The sequence below is a fragment of the Hyperoodon ampullatus genome (genome assembly GCF_949752795.1).
Source record: "Hyperoodon ampullatus genome assembly, chromosome: X".
Taxonomy (NCBI): Eukaryota; Metazoa; Chordata; class Mammalia; order Artiodactyla; family Ziphiidae; genus Hyperoodon; species Hyperoodon ampullatus.
Genome location: NC_136913.1, coordinates 78,029,635 through 78,042,799, shown reverse-complemented (window position 1 = coordinate 78,042,799; position 13,165 = coordinate 78,029,635).

Sequence of the window (13,165 nt, the reverse complement as noted above, 5' to 3'; positions counted from 1 at the left end):
CTGAAATTGAAACTGTGATGTAAAAATATTCCAACAAACAAAAGCCCAGGAGCAGATGGCTTCACAGGCGAATTCATCAAACATTTAGAGAAGAGTTAATACCTATCCTTCTCAAACTCTTCCAAACTATAGCAGCTGGAGGAACACTCCCAAACTCATTCTACGAGGCCACCATCACCCTGATACCAAAACCAGATAAGGATGTCACAAAGAAAGAAAACTACAGGCCAATATCACTGATGAACATAGATGCAAAATCCTCAACAAAATACTAGAAACAGGGCTTCCCTGGTGGTGCAGTGGTTGAGACTCCACCTGCCGATGCAGGGGACACAGGTTCACGCCCTGGTCCGGGAAGATCCCACATGTCGTGGAGCGGCTGGGCCCGTGGGCCATGGCTGCTGAGCCTGCGTGTCCACAGCCTGTGCTCCACAACGGGAGAGGCCACAGCAGTGAGAGGCTCACGTACCACAAAAACAAACAAAGAAAAAAACCCAAAATACTACCAAACAGAATCCAAGAGCACATTAAGAGGATCATACAAAATGATCAAGTTGTGTTTATTCCAGGAATGCAAGGATTGTTCAATATACGCAAAGCAATCAATGTGATACACCAAATTTACAAATTGAAGGAGAAATCCATATGGTCACCTCAAGAGATGCAGAGAAAGCTTTTGACAAAATTCAGCACCCATTTATGATAAACAGCCTCCAGAAAGTAGGCTTAGAGGGTACTTTCCTCAACATAATAAAGGCCATATATGACAAACCCACAGCCAACATTGCCTTCAATGGTGAAAAACTGAAAGCATTTCCACTAAGATCAGGAACAAGATAGTTTGCCCACTCTCACCACTCTTATTCAACATATTTTTGGAAGTTTTAGACACAGCAATTAGAGAAGAAAAGGAAATAAAAGGAATCCCAATCGGAAAAGAAGAAGTAAGGCTGTCACTGTTCGCAGATGACAAGATACTATACATAGAGAATCCTGAAGATGCTACCCGAAAACTACTAAAGCTAATAAATGAATTTGGTAAAGCAGCAGGATACAAAATAATTGCATGGAAATCTCTGTCATTCCTATACACTAATGATGAAAAATCTGAACATGAAATCAAGAAAACACTCCCATTTACCACTGCAACAAGAAGAATAAAATATCTAGGAATAAACCTACCTAAGGAGACAAAAGACCTGTATGCAGAAAATTATAAGACACTGATGAAATAAATGAAAGATGATACAAATAGATGGAGAGATATACCATGTTCTTGGATTGGAAGAATGGACATTGTGAAAATGACTCTACTACCCAAAGCAATCTACAGATTCAATGCAATCCCCATCAATCGACCACTGGAATTTTTCACAGAACTAGAACAAAAATTTCATAATTTCTATGAAAGCAAAAAAGACCCCGAATAGCCAAAGCAATCTTGAGAATGATAAACGGAGCCGGAAGTATCAGGCTCCCTGACTTCAGACTATACTACAAAGCTACAGTAATCAAGACAGTATGGTACTGGCACAGAAACAGAAATATAGATGAATGGAACAGGAAAGAAAGCCCAGAGAAAAACTCATGCATGTATGCCACCTTATCTTTGATAAAGGAGGCAGGAATGTACAGTGGTGAAAGGACAGCCTCTTCAATAAGTGGTGCCAGGAAAACTGGACAGGTACATGTAAAAGTATGAGATTAGAACACTCCGTAACATCATACACAAAAATAAGCTCAAAATTGATTAAAGACCTAAATGTAATGCCAGAAACTATGAAAGTCTTACGGGAAAATATCGGCAGAACACTCTATGACATAAATCACAGCAAGATTCTTTTTGACCCAGCTCCTAGAGAAATGGAAATAAAAACAAAAATAAACAAATGGGACCTAATGAATCTTCAAAGCTTTTGCACAGCAAAGGAAACCATAAGACCAAAAGACAACCTTCAGAATGGGAGAAAATATTTGCAAATGAAGCAACTGACAAAGGATTAATCTCCAAAATTTACAGGCATCTCATGCAGCTCAATAACAAAAGAACAAACAGCCCAATCCAAAAATAGGCAGAAGACATAAATGGACATTTCTCCAAAGAAGATATAAAGAGTGCCAGCAAACACATGAAAGAATGAACAACATCATTAATCATTAGAGAAATGCAAATGAAAACTACAATGAGATATGTCACACTGGTCACAATGGCCATCGTCAAAAAATCTAGAAACAATAAATGATGGAGAGGGTGTGGAGAAAAGGGAACACTCTTGCACTGCTGGTGGGAATGTGAATTGGTACAGCCACTATGGAGAACAGTATGGAGGTTCCTTAAAAAACTACAAATAGAACTACCATGTGACCCAGCAGTCCCACTACTGGGCATATACCTTGAGAAAACCATAATTCAGAAAGGGTCATGTACCAAAATGTTCATCGCAGCTCTATTTACAATAGCCAGGAGATGGAAACAACCTATGTGTCCATCATCAGATGAATGGATAAAGAAGATGTGGCATATACATACAATGGAATATTACTCAGCCATAAAGAGAAACAAAATTGAGTTATTTGTAGTGAGGTGGATGGACCTAGAGTTGTCATACAGAGTGAAGGAAGTCAGAAAGAGAAAGACAAATACTGTATGCTAACACATATATATGGAATCTAAGAAAAAAATGTCACAAAGAACCTAGGGCTAAGATAGGAATAAAGACACAGACCTACTCGAGAATGGACTTGAGGATATGGGGAGGGGGAAGAGTAAGCTATGACAAAGTGAGAGAGTGGCATGGACATATATACACTACCAAACATAAAACAGATAGCTAGTGCGAAGCAGCTGCATAGCACAGGGTGATCAGCTTGGTTGTTTCTGATCAACTTGTTGGCTTCTGACCACTTAGAGTGATGGGATAGGGAGGGTGGGAGGGAGGGAGATGCAAGAGGGAAGAGATATGGGAATATATATATATATATATATATATATATATATATATATATATATATATATATATATATAACTGATTTACTGTTATAAAGCAGAAACTAACACACCATTGTAAAGCAATTATACTCCAATAAAGATGTAAAAATACATACTATAGATACACTGAACAAAGTTTAAGATGTACAGAAAGAGTTTTAAAAGGAAATTAAAACACACAATCCAACCATAGATAACTATTACTTTCTATGTGTATTATTTCACAAATAAGACTGTTCTCTATGAAAAAGAAAAAAGAAAAAACAAACAAAAAAAAAACCGCCATGGAGACCAACTTTAATCACCTGAATTTATTTCTTCTCTGACAGTAGAAGCCTGTATCAACTAAATAAACTTATGGCTTGATTGTCAAATGTGATTCAGTTTGACCTTTTTCTAGTTAAACCCAAGAATTTTGAGAAATGTAAATAACAGAGTGAAAATTAATTTGTGTTTTTGGGCTTGTGTTAAAAACAGGAGATATTCCTATGCAAAATTGTGAAATAGGATAATATTTTTTATCCCTTTATCCTCCTTTCTTTTTCTTCTCTAACTTTCTTCCAGTCTACCCTCTTCTCCTCCCTACCTATCCTTGTTACCTATCAAAACCTATTTTCATAGGCAACCTCCATGTCCATTCCCTTATTTTTCTTTTCCTCTTCCCTTTACTCTTAGAATCCAGTGGGGGTGTCTTGGCTAGTTAGCATTCAAATAACACTACCTTTCCAGCCTAAACCTTTGATGTCTTATACAAGAGGAGTGAGTAAGTTGTTAAAACCCTGGGCCATGTTCTAAATATCTTTAGTTAGACGCATGTTTTTTAGTGTTTTACAAGAGTCATATATTTAACCTGTGATGATGGCTAGAATGCCACAGCAGGTGGGGGGGGGGATTGAAAAGGCATCTTCTCACATTGCATATTATGCTCTGCATTATTTTTAAATTCACTTACTACTTATCTATCCCAAAGCTAGAAAAAAAAATTAAGAGAAAAATGGAGAAAGCTTAGCTTAAACAATACATTTGAGAGGTAGAAAACATGTAATTTTCACTTTTTTTGTTTAGTAGTCTACCACTCTTTGACACAAAGATAAACTAAATAGTTGTTTGCTTGTCATATGTTACAGGGTAAGTAAGATCAAAGTTCCATAGTGAGAAAATTGTAATTCATAATATTTTTATACTAAACTAAAAAAAAAAAGTAAAACCGATTAGAAGATCCACATACACAATGCATGAAGTGCAAAAAAACAATTTGTGGCCAAGTGATAAATGTCATAGTTTGTCTATAGACTTGGGTAACATTTTAACAAAGTCCTTCCTTGTACGTTTCTACACTTTATTTTTCGTATCACGTGTTCTGAAATAAAATATTATGTCTGTAATGTCTTAAGTAAATTATACAATATAATAGCTGAAAATTTCAGAAATTAAGTCAATTTTAACTTAAATAGATTAATCGTCAAGGAAATGTTCCCTTTGCATTTTTTTTATTTAAAAAAATGAAAGGAAAATATACTTTGTTGACAGAATGATCTGGATCAGTTGACAGAATTTTTGTTATAACAAAATTAAATTTAGGAACTTAATCTAATAAATTTTACTTTATAACTAAATAAAATTTGCCTAATAGCAAATTTTAAAAGAAAGAAAACAGTGGAGAGAAAATGCCCTTTATGAGTCAGCAAAATGAAGTCTCTATGACAAATTAATTGATAGCTATTGGGTACTAAGTGGATTTCAAAAAGGTGGCTTAAATGTATAGTTGGGTACATGCATATGTGTATGTATGTGGACACACACACACACACAGAGGGGGAGAGAGAGAGAGAGAGAGAGAGAGCTATTTTAATAACAGTTAATTAGACTTTTTGAAAAATACTGGAGAGGCCTATATGATAGATTTACTTATGCATTTAGTAGTCATTATGTTTTATTTTAAAATATTTATATGTGTAATTCAAATATTTTAGAGACAGAATTGCCAGCTGAGATTTTGTTGTGTGTTCATTTCTGCAGGCATCTTTTTGACATACAAATACACTTCCTTCAAAAGAGCTGTCAACCTTAGTTTTACTGTGATATTTTTTTCTTATACAGGATTGCAAGGTGGTGAGAGGCAGGCATTATAACAACTCTCTATTATAATTTAATTTCACAGGTGTAATAAAAAGATAGACTAAAATAACCTGGAGAAGGATAGTGAAATTGTATATCAGACAGAGATTTAAATAAGCCAAGATAATTGGTTTTATGGATCTTGAATCTAGAGAGTTTTCCATGTGACATAGACAAGCATGGAAACCAGCAGAAATGACTTCCTAAACACACAGTGTTTAATCAAGAACATAGGTCAGGTCCCCTGACATTATATGACAGTTTTTAACCACAAGGCTCTTTGAAAACTAAAACAAACATATGGTTTTAGCAACTTAGAAAATTCCTTCAAACACACATTATTTTGCAATCTAAAATAATTCTGTGAAGAGTATGACTTTATAAAATTCTTTAGTCACTTTGGAATTTTTAAGGAACACAGACAGGCCTGACATTTGAGCTCCTTTTACATTGACCTAGGAAGAGTACCCTATCACTCTATACAGATAGAACTTCTTCCCCAATGAGAAAGAAACATTGCTTTGTACACTGTATCATTTTCAAACCATTTAGGAAGAACAAGGGCATTAATCAGAACAGAAGAAGATTTTAAATATTTATGAACTAGCTTGAAAGGAGCAGTACAACTTTTTAAATTAAGCATTCTTGTGCTTCATTGAGTACAAAATGTCCCTTTCATGATAGTATCACACCATCTCTGTTGTGAGACTCTTGCTTCATTGCTTATCATATTAAGACCTACTCCTAAGTTTAGTATTCAAGGTTCTTGATATACTGACCTACCAATCCCATCTCTCACTATGACCAGTGAAAACCCTTTGCTCTAGTCAGACAAAATATAATTGTTATTAACCACAACTCTTAATTTTTTTCAGAATACATTTTCCCTCTTTTGCCCAGCTTTTCTGTGGTATCTTCATAACTCTTCACATTTCTTAATTTCACTAGCACTTGTATTATGAACTTCACATTCTAGCACTGAATGAAATACTGCATTCTAGGACACATATTATTTTAAATAATTATGCTTGTTTCTTAACCTGTCTTTTATAACCTTGAGACAAGTGTCCTTGTATTATATATATATTTTTTTTCTTCTCCCATCTTCTACCATAGTGATCATTTTATAAATATTCAAGGTCCTTAAACTGAATCTGAATTCAGCATTTGCTTTATCAAATATAATCGATAATTTGGGGAGATTGAAATTTACCTAACTCAGAAATCAGAAATACCTCCATAAGTGCTTTGTTCACTATGTTATTAACATGACAAGCTTGTTGGAATAGTAATGTTGAAACTTTTAAACTAAATCCCTTCTACGCAAATCAATGCTGCTTACTTAATGGGGTTGGACATGATTTTATATAATACATGCACATAGAATATGACCATTTAATAACGGACTCAGAAAAAGCAACAGTCAGCAATTGGGGCAAACTGTCTTAAGTTTCTGCCACTCTTTCAACAGCTGTTCCAGTGTCTGACTTAGTTAATCAGTTGGAGATGACCAGACATGACTGTTCAAACTCACAGTGGTATTATGTCAACATCTGGAAATGTATAATGTTCACTGTTTTGACTCGTTGTAAGTGTTAGAGTCATTCTGCCTAGAAAATGAGTTCTTCCATTATTAAGATAAGAATGCCTATGATAAAAAATAGTTTTCTGACTGATTGCTTTTTTTCTGGGATGGATTTAAAGGGGCATTAAAGTCAGTTTTAATCTATTTTTAATTTACCTTAAGACTTCAATGTAAGGAGAGTAAAGGAAGCCACCAAAATGAGAAGGGTTGGAGTTGGGCACACTAGCTCTCATTTGTGGTTAAACCAGCAGAATGGGAAAGTGTGTCAAAATTAAGAGTGTAAAGGTTTGGAAAATGTTTTATTGTACAAATTAATTCATAGAGAGGGCAATAGAAACATATTAAACAGGAGATATCAACACATATTGAAATATTTCAATTTAAGACAAAAAATAATTTAAACATGATTAAACAAAGAATTTAAGTAGATGAAGCAAAGAATGGAAATCTTTTTTTGTGTGAACTTTTTGGTAAACTTTGCTTCTCAAACATGCTGCAAAACAGAGTAGATGGATGAAGCGTGGACTATTACCAAGCCAAATAAGCAAGGGGGAAATTATATCCATAGAAAGAAAATAGTTTGTTTGGAATGTGGCCTGGGAAGTGAGGTTATGTCTACTCTTATGTGAAGTTCTAGTGTAATTTAATGCTTAGGAGGAGTTCAGCCATGATAACATTTTAACTTATTTTGCACACTTTAAGAAGATCATTATAGGACTAACTCAAAGGGAAAGGTAGTCTTTATATTTAGCCTCCTCAGCAATTGGAGACAAAGAATTTTTGGATTAATTGATGCCATTATATAAATATATGATTTTATGCTAAGGGGAGATTAGATTAACATATAACTGATAGTTGAACAGCATAATTTTAATTATTAAAAAATAAAATAAAAAGGAAATAAAACATTTCCTTTCATAGTGAAAAATAATCATGGGATAAAAAATAGTTGTAAAACAGTTTTGCAAGATGAAAAAGTCCTAGAGTTCTGTTGCACAACAATGTGAATATACTTAACACTACTGAGCTGTACACTTAAAAATGGTTAAGATGAAAAATTTAATGTGACTATTTTTTTTACCACAGTAAATAAATATATATATATATTAAAAATAAATATTAAGGTTGCTGAAAATATTGAAAAAACTGAAAACACAAGAAGAGCTATTGTAGGCTGAATATAGCTGGGAGCAAACTCAGGTATGGTCTTTCCTATTTGAGTCAAATATTTGAAAATAAATCATACAGAATGATACAAAATTATTAAAGACAAAAGAACTTTAATAATGAACTAACTTTTTAAAGCCTTTTTTTGTTCTGTCACTCTTAAATACATTTATAAAAACCCCTGGTCTAAGTTTATATAATTAAAACTGCTAACTATACATATATCCATCTGTTTGTGGAATAATAACTTTTCTCAAGGCAAGAAAATACAGATTAAAACTATAAACTTCACTTTTTCTTAAATTTTATTGAAGTATAGTTGATCTACAATGTAATCGGTGAGTTAATAAGAGATATTTCCTTGTGATTTTATCAAATTTGAACTATACAGATTATAAACAATTTTGTCAAAGAGTGAAGTGAGGAAGTTGACAATTATAAAATTTTAGTGAGATTTTCCTTCTTATCACCTTATATTTGTACCAGTGGTGTACTTTTTTTTAAATGGAAGTATAGTTGATTTACAATGTTGTGCCAATCTCTGCTGTACAGCAAATTGACTCAGTCTTACACATATATACATTCTTTTTTCAATATTGTTTTACATTATGGTTTATCCCAGGAGATTGGATATACTTCCCTGTGCTATACAGTAGGACCTTGCTGCTTATCCATCTTATATATACTAGTTTGCATCTGCTAATCTCAAACTCCCAGTCCTTCCCTCCCCTACCCCACCTCCCCGTCTTGGCTACCACAAGTCTGTTCTCTATGTCTGTGAGTCTGTTTCTGTTTCATAGATACGTTCATTTGTGTTGTATTTAGATTCCACATATAAAGTGTTATATAAAACCATAAACTTTAAGCAGGTTTCTAGGATTGTTGGAATACAGTTACTTTGAATGCATTTGGCATTTGCTTTAAAAAGACAGTGTTTTATATTTTTAATGTAGTATATTTTAAACTAATCAATGATAATTTTGAGCTTTTTCTTAGAAATTACATCACTGTTTTATTGTAGTAGTTTATTGGTAACACTATATTTTTCCATGAAATTAAATATATATTACAGAGATGCAAGAATGTTGTTTGCCAATAACATATATGAATGATATTTTTATGATGAAATTTCACACTATTTCTGAAATAGGTGAGTAGATTGTATAAGCAGGCCACAGTTGATATCTTCATCAGAAAAAAAAAAAAAAAAAGGCAGGATGCTTCCATCTCAGTCTACTAAGAATTTTTAAGAGCAAGTTTCTTTTAATGATAATAATTCAGGGGTCAAAAACCTAGAAACCTGATGTTACTTTGTGTTTAGAGTAGACATGTATTCACCTGAGACATAGCTCTCACTGTTCAAATATTTGCAGAGGAAAACAAGTCTATCTCTATAGGCTAAAATTATAGAAGCTTACCCTTTAGACCAATGCAATTCAGAGGAAGAAAGAAGCAAAGCTGTGTTTTTTTGGAATCACATTAGGCCTTAATTGTTCCAGGAAGAATTGCCTGGGGTAAACATACTTCAACCCATCCTATGGCATTTAGACAGGAACCTTTCAGCAGCATGTAGTATGGTTTGAATATCATAGTAAGACATTGGGGAGGACAACTCTTAGCACTTATGCATTAATCAAAAGAGTTGTTCACTGAAAAAAAAACAGTATTCAGTGATTTGATTTCCTTTGAGCATGAACAAAGGCTTTTTGCATCTCTGTCAAGTGGAAACAGTGTATGTTAGCTTGGAAAAGAAATGTCTTTAAGGAATTTCACAAGATCATAAATCTGGAAGTGACCTTGAGAAGTCAGCTGAACTTCACTTTTAGACCACACCTAAGCCAATCCTGGAGAGATGAGACTCTGCCCAGACAAATGAGTTCTTGAAATTCTTTGGCAATAGAAACTAAATGAGTTGTGAGATCTTTCTCTCCAATAATAATATCTCTTGTTTTGAGTGTGGATACCTGGTTCCTTCTCAGGAAATCAATGAAAATTCCACATGTGTTAAGATTTTAACAAACACAAAGTGGGTAAAATGTTAACCCACATTTCTTAAACATATATTGTAAGAGATTAACTATTAAGAGTCTTTATATGAATACAATATTTAGGGGAAACAATAAGGAACATAGTATTGCTTTTGTCTTCTTGCTTCAATTTTGGTTTTCATTACTCAATGCTACTTTATAACATATTTACATTGGGAATAGGGAATTTTTTTGTATTTTTCTCACTTCAGCTTTAAAGTGATTCCTTAATAATATTATTGCCATTATAACATTCATATGTGATTTTTACTTCAAATATATATATTTTAAATATGATGTCATTATTTTCTCTTAAAAACACAAATCACACATTCTACCCATCAGTAGAAGCACTAGTTTGGGGCCAATGTTTCTAATTCCCTATAGCAAGCCTTCCACAATGCTTTATTTGATTCATTACTTGTTTTTATACCTTCTGAAGTGAGAATTCTTTTGGGTACTTTGTTTCAAGAAATCAACGGTATATTTCATTTAAGCAGCAAGGATTACAATATTAGCATATAGTTTTACAGTCTTTACAATGAGTCTCCTTCTTCAATGTCCATTTTAAAATTTTTTATTGAAAAACTTTAAGTCAGAGGGAATTTGTTGTCCTATTTGAAAAGTATCTAAGAAACTTTTGTTTACTGTAATGCAAGTTTTATATATTAGGCCAAGTTCAGAAGACACTAACATATACATTTGTTATGAAATGGCTAGAAATTCCTTATCATGGTAATACTATATTTACAGATTAACTCATACTTAAATTCAGTTAAATCATAATGTTGCAGTGGTTAGTGAGTTTCTTGATTTATCAATTCAAAATAAATGGATACTGAAACAAAGCCACACATACATATTATATAGTTTTTAAATAGGAAAAAAATGACAAAAGAGAAAGTAATTAAATCTATATTGGTATTTTATATCATTTACATAGCAGAACTTACTCATGGTACAAAATTGAGTTTAAAATTGTATATGAAGGAAACCATAAACAAAACAAAAATACATCCCTCAGAATGGGAGAAAATATTTGCAAACAAAGCAACTGACAAGGGATTAATCTCTAAAATATAGAAACAGTTCATGCAGCTCAAAATAAAAATAAATAAATAAATAAATAACCCAGTCAAAATATGGGCAGAAGATCTAAATGGACATTTTTTTTTCCAGCGGTGGCATACAGAGGACCAAAAAGCACATGAAAAGATGCTCAACATCACTAATTATTAGAGAAAAGCAAATCTAAATGACAATGAGGTATCACCTCACACTGGTCAGAATGGCCATCATCAAAAAATCTACTAACAATAAATGCTGTAGAGGGTGTGGAGAAAAGGGAACGCTCCTACACTGTCGGTGGGAATGTAAATTGGTACAGCTGCTATGGAGAAGAGTATGGAGGTTCCTTAAAAAACTAAAAATAGAACTACCATATGAAGCAGCACTTCTAATCCTAACCATATACCCCGAGAACACCATAATTCAAAAAATACGTGCACCGCAATATTCATTGCAGCAGTATTTACAATAACCAGGATATGGAAGCAACATAAATGTCCATCAACAGAGGAATGGATAAAGAAGATGTGGTACGTATATACAATGGAATATTACTCAGCCATAAGAAAGAAGAAAATAATGCCATTTGCAGCAACATGGATGAACCTAGTGATTATCATACTGAGTGAAGTAAGTCAGACACAGAAAGACAAATATCATATGTTATTGCTTTTATGTGGAATCTAAAAAAAAGGGTACACATGAACTTATTTACAAAACAGAAGTAGAGTCACAGATGTAGAAAACAAACTTATGATTACCAGGGGATGGGGGTGGGGAAGGATAAATTGGGAGATTGGGATTGACATATACACAGTACTATATATAAAATGGATAACTAATAAGAACCTACTGTATAGCACAGGGAAATCTACTCAATACTCTGTAATGGCCTATATGGGAAAATAATCTAAAAACAGAGTGGATATATGTTTATGTATAACTGATTCACTTTGCTGTACAGAAGAAACTAACACAACGTTGTAAATCAACTATACTCCAATAAAATTTTTTAAATGTATATGGATGGATATTTTTATTACTGAAAATGAGAAATTTTCCATTTCACCAGGCAGAAGAGGAAAATAGCCACATGACACAGTGTAGGTACTGTGTTCATCACTTACTAAAATAAAAATAAAATTATATTAAAATTCAACTCCATATCTATAATCTTTAATTCACATTTATTTGCTGGTACAGATATTATTTGTATCTAAATATGACTTCTTAATTAATTCATTAATTAATTCCTTTAAAAATTATTTTGTGACTGCAAGCATTGTTCTAGCTCCTGGAAATAAAGAGGGAAAACAGACAAAAATTCACATCTTTATGGAGTTACCATTGTAGTACTTGGTTGCAGACAATATACTGATAAGTGAGTAAAATATGTAGTATGCTTCATGATCACAAATGCAATTTTAAACAGGGAACTCCAGGGACAATTAGAAAGCCTCACTGGAACACAGATTTGAGTGAGGTGAGAAACTGAGCCATGTAGATATGTGAGGGATGAAAGTTCTAGAGAGAGGAAACAGTCAGCACAGGGAACCTGAGACAGGTGTATGCCTGGAATGTTCAAAGGGGATAAAGAAGGCAGTATGACTTAAGTGAAAAAGGAAAGTAGGAGAGTAACAGCAACTGATGTCAGAGAGAAGATGGGTTGAAAGAGGAGCAGCTAATGTAGGATCATGCCCATTTTATGAAACATGCTTATATTCTGGATATTATGGGACACCATCAGAGTATTTTGAGTGGCATGATATGATTTATGTTTTAAAAGGATTATGTCAAATGCTGTGTTTAAAATAGATTTTAGAGAGACAAGGGTGGAGGCAACGAGATCATAGAGAAGGTTGTTGCAATAGTCCAGATAAGGGATAATGGAACAGCATGTGTAACTCTGGAGGTAGTGAAAAGTCGTTTAATTCTCATGCAGAACTGACAGTATTTGCTGACAGATTGAATACAGGATATAAGATTAAAAGTTCACAAAAATGATTCCAAGGTTTTAAGTTTTGGAAATGGATAAAAACAGTTGCCTTTTATTGAGATAGATTATTAACCTGCCCCCTTTCACTCTCAAAAGTACCCATGTTTGAATGATGACTTGTATAGTCACCCTGGTTATAGGGAATAAAACAGGAAAATCAAGGGATTGCGGGGAGGAGAGGGAGTCAGTTGATTGTTTTTGGCCATTAAATTTGA